Below are 12,965 nucleotides of genomic sequence, written 5' to 3'. Positions count from 1 at the left end.
AATAAAGATCTGCAAAAAAACATGACAAATAAAGCAAGCACTAGCAAGGCAAAAAGAGTGGTAGCCAATACTAGATTTATTGGCTTTACTGATGCTTGTTTTATGCGTGATGTTAGCGTTAGTATGGTCCAGGGTTTAGCCTAAAGATTTTGCGACTGGAAATAGAGTGGAGGAAGTAAATGTATGCCTGTATCCTTAAGCTATGGAGAAATACAGAGCTGGGAAATTACAAAGAATCAACATTTTGATGAGAGATAGAATGCGCCCCAAGATGCACTTTTCCAAAACTTCACCGCTGCTTTCAGATGGAAAGCTTGTTTTCAATACTTAAGGGGTCATTAGAATGGTGGACGGACTTTGTCCGCCCGCAATCCTATTGTGAAATGGGACCGCCCGCCATATGGGCACGGGTCCCGTAGGGGCCATTAGGATGCGCCCACCACAGTGGTGGGCGCATCCTGCATTCCTGACATTGTGGCGGGCGGTGCATTCAGCACTGCCCGCCACAATGCCAGGAAGGCATGTTGTGCATGGAACTGCAGGGGGGTACCATAGGTACCCCCCACCCCCCAGAGTCCTTGGGGTCCCGCAACGAGCCCCCGCAAGCAATGCCGCCACAGAAAGGCATGTTTCCGCCCCCATAATAATATGTCTGGCGGTGTCTAACAGACACCGCCACCATATTGAACTCTTTTCTGCCCGGTCGACTTGTTGTCTGGGCGGAAAAGCGGTGGACGGTCTTTCCGTCCACCGCGGTCCCCCTGCCATAGTAATAAGGCGGGGGGAAATGGGTGGCAAGCGGGGACGGATCTCGGGCGGATCGCCACCGCCATGCGGGCGGTGGCAATCCGCCCTGGATCCTAATGGGCCCCTTAGTTTTGATTTTGACGGGGCCTAAGTCATATAAATAATGATCACAAAGAGTTCCATAAGAAAATGTAGGGAACCCATACATAATGTCTTGGAGAGGACAGAAACCAGGATTAAACACCATGGTGCGGCCAATCAGATCTATGGGGAGGTAGTGCTTACAAAAACTGAGGGTGACTTCAAGTTCTTATATTGTGACCTCTGCTCACACCCATTTATCTGACTGCATCCAGGACCCTTTTTTCGGGATCCTACTCAGATTGGCAAGCCAGTTTTCTGTGAGAAGCTCTGTAAATCTATGACAAACCAAGGCATTAAAATAGAGTCAGGGTTTCATATATGAAAAAATAGAAGTCTATGCGCATGAACAGCTCTCAATGTGAAATATACACACTTTGTGTAGATTTGCAACTTCTCTCCAAATATGTCAAGCTTTCATGTAAAATACCTCTTTAATTTTGTAATGTGTACGAATACAAGTATACTATTCTCATACATTACTTGCTTTTATTAATCCTCCTCTATAGGAAGTTACCCCATAGTCTCCCAAGTGGCTCCAAATGCTTTCCATTCCTTGCATACTCTATGGAAATTGGGAGCACGTGTGCTCTCTTCTACTCTCACTTCACTGTTGACACCTAGATCATCATGGGGTAGGAGTAGAAGTGCAGACAAATGTGGAAGTGAATGTGAGAACTTGCCATGGAGAACTGCATGGGCGGTCAGCTCCTTTGGATTGTCCGACAATCCTCGGGAAATGTTTGCAACTGCTCCGCTTGGTGCCATCACGATTGGGGAAAATCTGGGGTCAAGCGGAATGTCTGCATGAGCAAGTGGCACCTCTAAAAGCAAATCAAACTTTGTAATTATCCACAGTGTAAGTTGTAATCTTTGTGGATCAGGCACTCTTTCGAGTCCTTGCAGGAAGCAGGCAGCCTCCCTCCCCTCCCTTAAGCCAATCACAACACTGCAATGGCAGCGTTGTGATTGGCTGGGATGCCAACCACACAGGTGTATATGGGGAGGCCATTTTCTCCATGTAGGCTGCATGCAGACTACATGGAGAAAAGGGAGAGTGTGTATGACTGGTTTGGTCGGCCCTGGGGCCGACCAAATTGTCAGTGCCCACAACAGTGGGCAAGCAACTCCTCCCCTACCCTGGAGCATGACCGCCCACCCGCCCGCCCCCAACCAAACCCTTCTGCTTTCTCATAGTGCAAGAACTAGAAACATAAAATGGTATTTATAATGCCATTTTGTGTTTCTGATTGTCACACTGTGAGAAAGCATTGGGGCGACGCTCCTCCGACCACATGGAATAGCTGCCCCTGGCAGTATGCTAGAACCAGTGGCACTGTGTAAACACAGAATCATACAGATAAGTGGGCAATACCACTCACTTCAGGAAACTCACTGCAGGAAGTTGCGTATGCCTCTCCAGTGACTTTGACAGTGGGTTTTTCTATTGGAGCCGGGGCTGTCTGAATTAGTCATTCTGGTGCAGGCGCTCCCATCGGATGCTAGGATTTCAGGAGAGCTGAAGGGTCTGAGGAAGCCAGGGGGCACAGACAAATGTACTTCATGCCAACCCCTGCTGAATGTTGTTCCCTCCTGAGGCGGAAGCTGGGAGGTGGTGTGGTGTGTGCTAAGCCAATCTTGCTTTTATGTTTATTTGCCTGACTGAAAAGCTAAATACTTTTTAACTTCGTCGTGTTTTTAAGATTCACATTAAAAATGCACTGGGAAAGTTCATTACTGACCTGCCCTGCTATCGACCAGCCGGCATCCCAAATCGCTAGCTCACCCAATTGCATTACTAGTGCCCAGCCGATTTGGGCTGAGGCACACGGACCTTCAAACTAACGGCGGCCATCTTTGGTGGGTGGGAGGATTCTCCTGCAGCGCTCTAGTCGTCAAGCCCATAAAAGAAACGGTGATGTCTTCACGAAGCGGACGCGCCGGATCATCGCCGGAGTCACGCCAGAGTCTAGCCCGTCTGCGCCAAGGAGGCGCCAGGGGCCAGGGAGGCTGACGTTATAAACACTCCTCTCACAGTAAGCCTTGCCTACTCCATATGCACTCTTAAAGCACTTAAGCCATCCAGGCAAACTTGTTATCATAAGTATGTACCTGAGAGACTGCGGGACGGTTTTGAGTGCTGTTGCTTTAGGGACGCGAGAACTGCATCCCTACTCACACCTTTAGGCGCTCTGACGGTGCAAAGGAACAATACCCTCCCCCTCCTCCTAGGGAACCTGGCTTTCTTATCAATGCTCTCTCCCTAGTTTAAAACAATATTGCTTTTAGAGACTTTATTTCAGAGAGGAAGCCTTTGTGGGCCTTTGTCAGACGTGAGTCCCTTGCTCACTTTGCCACTGGATTCAAGCAAGCCGAGCTGAAGACGGCTGGAATGCCAGAAACCGGTCCTCGGAAGCTTGTTTCCGGTCCAGGGAAGGCATGGCTTGGCAGTTCAGGCTGGACTTTTCCCATGAGGCACAGGGTCAGACTGATTTGCATATAGCCATGTCTGAACTGGGGTGGCAGAGTGGGCTAAAGAACGGTGATGGATTAAACCCAGATCTTTTGACTGGGTGTGAGTGTTTGATTGGTCCAGATGCTCCGTCCATTACCAGGCCCTTTTGTACCGCTTTTGGCCGCCATATTGTCCAGAATGCAGCAGCAAGGTTTGTTGCTGATGCCCCCAGGCGTTCATCAGGCTCCTTGATCAGAAAAAACCTTCACTGTGCAGGCCAGGATAAATTTCAAGGTATTAGTTCTTACCTACTGTGCTCTTCACGGATCTGGTGCAGAAGACATTAGGTCTCTTGTGTCCTTTTACACCCCGGGGAGGGCCTTGCGCTCTGCCAACAAAAACCTTTTGTCTGTCCAAGGCCAGATGGGGAGAAAAGGCCTTTTTCTCCCTTGCCCCAAAACTTTGGAACATGCTTCCAGCTGAACTCAAGGGCCAGGCGTCCCTCGTCCTTTTCCGCAAAGGTCTAAAAACCTGGCTTTTCGCAGAAGCCTACTTGTAACTCGTCATCTGTTTTCACCCCTCACTCAGCTATTTCCAACTGATGCGCCTTGACGCCTCTGGGCTAAGTTGCGCAATACAAATCCCAAATTCATTCATTTATTCATTCAACCAGGCCGGGGAGTCAATATCTTCATCTCAGTGTGCTCATGCTATGAAAGAGAGCACATGTCTCTCATGAAACTGGTAGCTAAGAGTTAGGATTTCATAGTGTTAGTCCTTGGATCTTTTTGTTTCCGACATCAAACGCAGTCAACAGTCTTCTGAGACCCTTATCCGTCGTTTCTGTCAATACACTGTTATAGGTAAACATGGACAATATAACAGAAATAGGGCGGGGTGTTCCATGCCTGATGCACCCTGTCACCTGGAAAGAATCAGTTCTATCTCTGTTTACAACAAAACTGACCTGTAATACAGTTCCTTTCAATAGCCGTCCAACCAATCTTACTTGGAGCTGCTCAGGTGCTTCAGTTCTAATTCAGAGGGACAACTTCAGCATGTTCCCCAGGGTGTGGTGCCTCGATCTGCAGGCTTCTAGGTTAAGTGGAGCTCAGAATTGCAGAATCTACTTTTTTTTAGACTGAAGCATTCAATACGAGTCCTGATGTTTCCATTTTTTCATTTCCTGGGTGCTAAAGAGGGATACCTTTCTTCATCCCTAGTTTTACTGGACCTCTCTTGAAACAGAACAGAACTCAGTTTCTGGGGTGCACCTGTAAAAATGAAGGTCTTCAAACATCCAAATGCAACTGCAAATTGCATGTTTACTGATCCATTGAACCACATATGAAAAGATGCAGGGTTTTTGTGTGCGTGTGTGTGTGTGTGGGGGGGGGGGGGGGGGGTGACAGGAAAATAGTTAATATTTTGTCTAAAAGTGAGTGTGTCCCTCCCAGTGATTATTTTACAGTTGCTGTATGCCCTACTGTAAAGAACTATTATTCCTAAAAATATATTTTGTCTAAATATCATATATAGATCTACTCCCTGTGACTCCTTGATTCATTAAAATCCTGACTTACCTGCCTCGAAAAAGTAAGTTCCCCTACGGGCTAACTATTGTTTCCACTACGTGTTAGAGGTGTTGCGCCCAAAGTGAGCTACTCATGTCTCCATGGCCCAATGATCCTCTCTTTCTGTTCACTCCTGCGTTTATGATCCTGATGTCAATAATTATTTTCCATCCATTTATTAATGTATAGCTCTTAAATTAGAGCTTCTTATCCAGAAAGGGTATAGAAGCATATTGCAATGGAAAGCAATGGCAGAGAGAAAAGTCTGATAAAAACAACATTCAAAACATTGCCTTCAGCTGGAAGGAGCAGTGTGCTGAAATGGTTGTTCTTGAGGCCTGACTACTCGCACCAGGACCTGGCGCTCACTCCCTGACTTCAACCAATGTGTTTCAGAGCGTGAGATTGGCACCACACCACAGCCCTAACCTGCAGCGATTCTTCCGTCCAACCAAAGGTATTAACAACCACCCCTTTGCACCCATCTGTGCAGAGAAAGGGCAACTACTCTTTCTTCAAATATACCCATGCTAATGTCACTATTAAATGTTCAGGACAACATGTATTGGTTGACTTCTCAATTGCTGGACAATTGATCTTCTTTTACATGGAAACCCAGTAGTCAATAGAGAAATTGATCTTGAGCACTGAGGGGTTTATGTTTTATTGACAAACCAGCAGCGCAATGGGCTTCCCCATATTTACAAGGCCATGTAAAGTCACCATGCATGACTTTTCATGGCCTTGTAAATATCTTTACCTTTCACGCATCACTCTGCGTTAAAGGGGCGTTCCATGAGTGTTCCCTTGTAACATCCACGGAACTTGACGCATTACCAGATCTAAAAAATTTTGTAAAGCAGGGAATGCGTCAGAATCCTACGCCTCCCCAGGCGAGGCATAAGGAGGATCAATGAGGATAAATACTTTTATTTCTCCTCGTTTTTTCCTCTTTCTATGCGTGCTGCAGCACATTGTCTTATATTTTTCCAACACACTTTGCTTGTAAGTTATTTTGACTGAAAAAAGGTTTTTCCTTTACAGTTTCTTTGCAAAAAAATGTTGTCCCATCGCTTTCTTGAGTACAATTTCACTATAAATATTTTTCCACAAACGTGTTTCTTTTTCTTCTGTTGTAAATTAGAGGTCTGATTTACATTCATTTATGCCAAGTAAAAACAGACGGATTTTAGTTGCTGATGAGTTCCATTGTGGAGTGCCTGGTCTTGAGGTCTGCCATTGATAGGAGCTGCAGGGAGCGGGCAAATCACCTTTCCCACCATTCCCAGGTGCATAGATCTTTCAAGGAAGCCCTTGTTAGCTTGAATTTATATTTTGGCGGCCATCAACTCTACTATTATTGCCTGAGAGTCACTTACAAGTAGCTACCTTTTCCAGGTCTCCCCAATCGCGCTCAGCGGCACCACCCATGAGTCTCAGTTCGAAGACAAAGTACCAAAATGCCAGAATTTGACATCACCCATTGCAGTCGCAGTTTGGCGACAAATTACCGAAACATCAACATTTTACATCACCATTGTGTCACGGTTTGGAGAAAAACTCCCGAAATACCGAATTTTATGTCACAATGAGATGTTGTAGGGTGATCAAGAGATAATACAGCAAATTGAACAACTGAGAAAAAAACAAGGTTCAGATCCTAGCTTATGAGAGTTGAATGTAGATTTACGATGGTACCTGGTACGGCTCTTCCTTTTCAGAAAATAAGATAACTCTCGAAATGATCGCCCAAAATGCAGTAGCAAGCAACAGCTGGAAACTTAGCACTGTATTTGCAATTGTATTTATATAGCGCTTACTACCCCCGAAGAGGCGTTAAAGCACCTTTCAGTGAGTAGCATGCTACTCAGGAACCCAAAGGTGGAATAACATGTTATTGGGAGGGGTGGGAGTGGTAGGCATGTGAGTCTGTCAGTTGGATGAATAGGATAAAGGATGGATAGAGGAGGGAAGAGTTTAGAAAGGTTAATTTGAGAGTTTGTAGTAGCAAAAGAGGCTTGGGGGGAGTCGGGGAGCCTGTTAGTTGGAGGAATAAGATAAAGGATGGCTAGAAGAGGGAATCATTTTGAAAGAGTTGTTTTGGAGTTCATAGTAGTAAAAGAGGTTTGGGATGAATCAGAGAGTGGAAGTAGGGCATGTTTTGGAAGAGAACTAGGAGGAGTCATAGAGTGGTGATTTGATGCAGTTTTGGGAGATTAGTATTTTTTTCTGAAGTGGGAGGAAAATGTATACATATTTAGAGATGTGACCCCACAACAGAGGTATACAAACATAGAGATTTTAACATGATGTGCATGTGGGAAAAAACAGGAAATATAGAATTGTACTAGATTTGTCTCATATTCATATTCATGGATAAACATTTACACAGTCAAGCATTCCGTCCCAGGTCAGTAGCCATCACCTATAACAAATGTATCTGCATGGCTGGTTCATGCCCAAAAACGAGCAGAATCATTTCTGGACTGAACAATTCTCATGAGAATGTGCTCGAGAACAAAATAGGCCTTCCTAAACTGCAAATGAGTCTGCTAAAACAATTAACGTTTGAAATGTTGGACGATGAGAGCGCATCCATGAAGTCTTTGCAGTTTGTAAAATTTAGCTGGCTACATTTTTGGAATACAAGGTGGTTCTGTTGGGTAAGACAAATCACTTTAACAACGCTGATAAATGCAAAATAAATGGTTAGAAACTCTCTGAAACACATATGCAATGAGGAGATGAATACTCAAGCAATATAATGATAAACTTCATATAGCCAAGGGGTGATTTGAAACAATTTTATATCAGAATTCAATCATGTTACAGCCAAATGAATTCATTCAATATTATAGATTATATTTAATCACATTTACCCAGGTTCTGAGGGACACAAGGTTACCCCTTTTTTATTTAACCATACATTTTGGAATAAATCATGTTTTTAACAGGCACTATCACAAAATCACATCCTTTCTCTGCAAATGTCAGGGTCACATCTTAGGAGATCACTTGCAATTCAAGGGAAGTTTTATGCATTTATGGAGCATGGCCATGTGAAATAACCAGCAGTATGAAAACAAATTGTGAATGTTATACAAAAACTGGGACACGCAGCAAGCAGAATGACATATGCTCTTGTGAATGATCCCACTGTTAACCCCCAAAAAAGCAGGGCTAAAGTACCAAATACACCATAGATGAACTCCATCAACCCTGGGCTATTTCTTTGACCAGGGTTTCTTTGAAACCCTGGATAATGGTGCTGTGAGAAATCTCAGATTGTAGTCAAAGTCATTACCACTGTGCTCCTGTGATAGGATTTTTACCTGAATGGACTTGACTCACCTTACATCAGAGTACCAGAATAGTCAAATCAAGAACCCTCGCGCTGCTGGTACGTCACTTTTTGTGACATTCCATGGCACAGGAGCCTGCCCCATATTTACGAGGCAGCACTAAGCCACTTTTTTTGGCATGATGCTGCCTGATAAATATTGTTCTCTTTAACACAGTTTTCTGCGCTAACAGGGCGTGCAATGGGCATTGCTGGGGGCGTTCCCAGCAACATCCATGGCTTTTTGACACTGCCCCAGATTTACGAGGAATCATAAAGCAGAGTCAGTTGCAAATACTTACCCCCAAAAAACCCCCGAGAGGCGTAAGGGAGGCACAATGAGGCGAAATATCTTTATTTCTCATTGATTTTCCTTTTTCTATGTGTACTGCATTCGGAAAACGCCTCTTCTGGGTGATTTATGTGCAGGAAGGTTTCCCTTTCTGCATAAAAATAAATCATCCCTGCAACAATGGTGCAAGGGTGCCTGTGCTGATGCACGGCAGCCCATTGGGCGTCTGGGAAAAGGACAGGACTGTGCCGTATCTGAAAGATACGGCGCATCCTGCCCTTTTCTTTTGCCATAGGTCAGTACAGCAGGAAGGCGTGCGGCGCTGCCCAGAGGCAAAACCTCATAAATAAAGCCCCATGTTTGTTTCACTGTCAGCCTGGAAAAGCAATTCACAACGGGACTGCTTTTGCAGCCAGAAGTAGACAGAAAAAGAGCGTGCAAGTAGAGAGCGAGAACAGCGCGTGCACTGTGCGTGTTGACATATATGCTTACACGTGTCTAAGTAGCCTTTGAACTTCCAACATGTTGTAGCTAGAACGCCGTTAATTATATATGTTCATCATATGGTTTGTCTTCCGAAAACCTGGTGCGTTGCTATAGCACCTGTTTTAATCAGAGTCCGGTCCTTCGAAGAGCAGGATGGAACATTCCCCCAGTCAGTTGAATATAACAGCACAGCACACTAACGTGTCATCAACTGGCAGTCTCCACGCTTGAATGGGAATGCAGAGCTATGTGCTACTTGACAGAGGGTACTTTCTGTGTAGGGTTTGAAAAACAGGAAACAGTGCTGACTTGCACTTCAACGACCGCGTTTACCGTTAAATGGAAGTTTCAAAACCGTAGTCCAGTTTTCTCTTTCTATTCCGTTCAGATTAACATAGAGCTGAATAACTGTCTGGAACATCTATCCAATGGACAAGGAAAAACAAAGGTAAGGGTCGTTTCCTAAAATCTAATCCTTAAAAGCTAATGGAACTTTTACTGCTCTAACCTCTTTTGGCAAATTTCCAAAAGAGGGTGAGTCTGAAAAAACACATACATCAAAACAATTCTGGGTACTATTCGCATTTGAGTCATCTTTAGAATAAGACATTCTGACAGCCACTAAATCAATCAATCGAGCAGTTATTTATAGGGCGGTAGTGACCAATACATGGCATCTAGGTGCTGTTAACTGCTGTCGAGATCTAGAAAGTGGAGTTTTTCATGTCCTCGTGAACACGAGTGCGCGTCACACACGTACATACTGGTGCTGTAAATGCTGTACCGTTTGGACCTTTTATTCGCACCTGTCAGTAGAATTCGGAATATTTTACATGAAAGTTCCATGTCGAATGTAAAGAGTAGATTTTTGTCCTAGATCCTGGGTACTCATAAACATTTGCCCAAGGGCCACAAAGTATGGTCTGTGGTGTGACCGAGGGCCGCACTGTGGTGGTAGGGTGTCATGGGTGGGTCAGGGATTGTGTAAGGAAGTCTAAACCTTTTTAAATAAATGGGCAAGCATTTATTTGCAGGTTAACTAAAGTTAAGTGGTGCAGGACACCACAGTAGTTATTTCATTTAACCTGCACATAAATGTTTGCCGGTTTAACATTTTTTTCTGAATATTAGCGCTCAGCAAGTAAGCAGTAGCTTGGGCTACTGTTCACCAGGGGAACAACATGTAAAGCACAAGAGGGCTGCAACCTCCAGGGCCATACTTTGAATATCAATGCCCCTAGATCATTCAGTGCAGTACCGCACACCTACCGCCAACTGCTGTCTCAAAGGCATCACTGCTTCCACTGCCACTTTTTCCATGCTGGTTCAAGGCCAAAAGTGTTATGAGACTGTATATACTGTCATGCAGCAAAATGGCCCATCGAGAGACCTATGACTCCCTTCTCTGGTTCAGCCCTCACTCCTACTGCCTCAAAAAAGTGTGCCTGTCAGAGAGAATGTCTCTCCAAACCTACTCTGCTTCACATTTCGCAACTCTCACCTGAGGTGGTCTGTAATATTCAGATTAATAACTCCACACGCAAGAGTGTCCCTTATTGGTGTGGGTCTTGCACACTGTTTACTTCTTTTGGGTGCACTGTGAAAAATCCCCGTACCATCGCAGCACAGTTCGCAGGTAGGTTAGCCAACCAGGGGTCCAAATGATTAGTAGGATATTGTAATGACCCACAACATGATATATTCTGTGTGCGATCCTGGAATGTTAGAGCTGGTATCATCAGATAATGCACATTTGAGTCAAGACCAACGGGAAGACTTCCATTTTTTAAGTTACTACAGAAGTAAATAACTAAGATTTTGTCACTTAGTTTGACATAAGAGTATCAATACTCCTAACTCTTCAACTGTGGGTGGACTTCTTTCATAACTTACTTATCAGGCATAGGACTCAAGGCTTATTCCTGCAAGTGCATCATTACATGTTCTCTTAGCACGCATAAGTACAAAGCAAACAAAACAGAAAATAAAAAGGCAGGAAGCATAGGGTGGTGCAATAAAGAGGGGTTAGCCCAGGTAATTGGAAACCCTATCATTTGGCATCCCTGATGATGGGTACCTAAGAAAAACTTTGGGACCCAGCAGCACTTACGTCATTTACAAATTAATCACATGGTGCGTAGGAGCTCTACTCCTGTTAAAAAATCACGAGAGGGTCAGTTTTAAAGCTGGCAACGAAATACACTTAAACCTGATCCTTCATTGGCTTATCTCACACATTTACAACATTTGCACATTCTGTAAGAACTTAAACTTCAAAGGGAATTAATTGTAGCTTTCATGAGAGAAGAGAAGTGTGGCTCAATGGTTAGAGCAGCAGACCCTGAACCCTGATGCAGTAGTCTGGCCGGGACCAGGGTTCAATTCCTGTCTCGGCTCAATTTCCTTGGACCTGATAATTCTCTCCTCGGTGCCTATTCTGATCATGAGCCCCACTCTGCACCTCTGGGCAATAGCTTGCTTAATCTCTACAACGGCCCCAACAACGCTAAGGATGCCTGACTTCACCTTGGGGGTGCCCAGGAGTGGGCTCCTCACAGGGAAAGGCCAGGAAGGGTTCCTCTGCGGTATTCGTATAACCGCTGAGATGCCTCCGGGTAGTCGTGTGCTATATAAGTGCATAATTATCATGAGGTGCAACTCTTTGGAGCTTGTGTCATCGTCTGATCTGAATACCATACCCTGAAATATTAACTTAATTATTAAAAGAGGAAACTATGAGTGTGGACCTTGGCTAAGTAGCTTTACACCTATGCTGCTGTTCCAGTAAGATGAATCTTCAATAATTCTTTAACTACGGGGACCTTTTCACAAGGAATAGTAATAGTCACAATGCATGCCATTACAACGCAAGTCGTTACAACGACGCGTTGTTACATCACATGCCATTACACTGTAAGTTAAGACTTGCTGTAGGTGCGCGCTGGAGTTTGGATTATTGTAATTTACTATTCCAACTCCAGTGTGTGCAACAGTAGGGAAGGTGTTGGTTTGAAAATCCAACAAATCCAACACCTTCTGCCCCCTACAGCAAGTAGTTGTAACAACTTGCGTTGTAATGGCATGCAATGTAACAAGGCGTTGTTGTAACGACTTGCGTTGTAAAGGGATTATGATGTAATGCCTGCGCTGTAATGGAAGTTTTACTTCCAGAAGATGTAAAAAAAGGTATACATATACGCCCATTATTAAAGAAAACTTACCTGGACCCGCATAACCTTGACAATTACAGACCACAGACAATGTAACATTTCCTGGGCAAACTATGGGTCTGTGACGGGGCACTTGAACTAGGAGAACCCCGCAACGCCCCGGAGTGGTGGTCCGCCGCTCCTCTCTTACCTTGCCCGTTGTCCCCACAGCTGCCAGAGAACACGTGGAGAGAGGAACAGGACGGCTGCGGGACAACACCTGAAACGGGACCTGGCTCCTTTAAGTGGAACGACGAGGAAGGTGCAGCCCCGCCCCCTTACAGCGGAGGGACGTCAAAAGGCGGAAGTGTTTCTTCATCGATGGACGGCGTTTCCCTGGAGGAGGTAGACGATGCGGTGAGGAGAAGGAGCAACGCGAGGGAGTATCCGGAGGAAGAGGACGAAACGCAGACGAGCCCAGCTGATACCATCAAGCCTGGAGGCCAACGTCTCGGTGCATCGCCCCGCCACGTTCCCGAGGGAGGAGCGTGGCTTAACAAGGTACGGGGCAGAGTTGCAGGGTGGGTGGGACGGAGTAGTCTGCCTACCGAGTGAAAGCCGCCGCTGAGTGTAAATAGTGTCCCCTGTGCCCCTCCCTTCACAAGCACTGAGAGCACTACGTGACGTTAGGAACAATTTCACCGGCACTTGGTTTCCTGCACTCCCCGACCCCCCACACTGATTATACTGGTCATCCCAGTAACCGTTATCTTCTCCTTTT

At 45.2% G+C, this 12,965-nt stretch overlaps 1 protein-coding gene across 1 annotated transcript in view; it reads right to left on the bottom strand.

Annotated features, from left to right (window-relative positions):
* PARM1 (prostate androgen-regulated mucin-like protein 1) overlaps positions 1-12,965 on the bottom strand; it is a 394,653-nt gene that overhangs the window by 2,996 nt on the left and 378,692 nt on the right. The window lies entirely within an intron of this gene.

Source organism: Lissotriton vulgaris, chromosome 3_1 (genome assembly GCF_964263255.1).
Source record: "Lissotriton vulgaris chromosome 3_1, aLisVul1.2, whole genome shotgun sequence".
Classification (NCBI taxonomy): domain Eukaryota; kingdom Metazoa; phylum Chordata; class Amphibia; order Caudata; family Salamandridae; genus Lissotriton; species Lissotriton vulgaris.
Note: the sequence above shows the minus strand (reverse complement) of the source record. Positions and strands in the feature narration are given on the sequence as shown.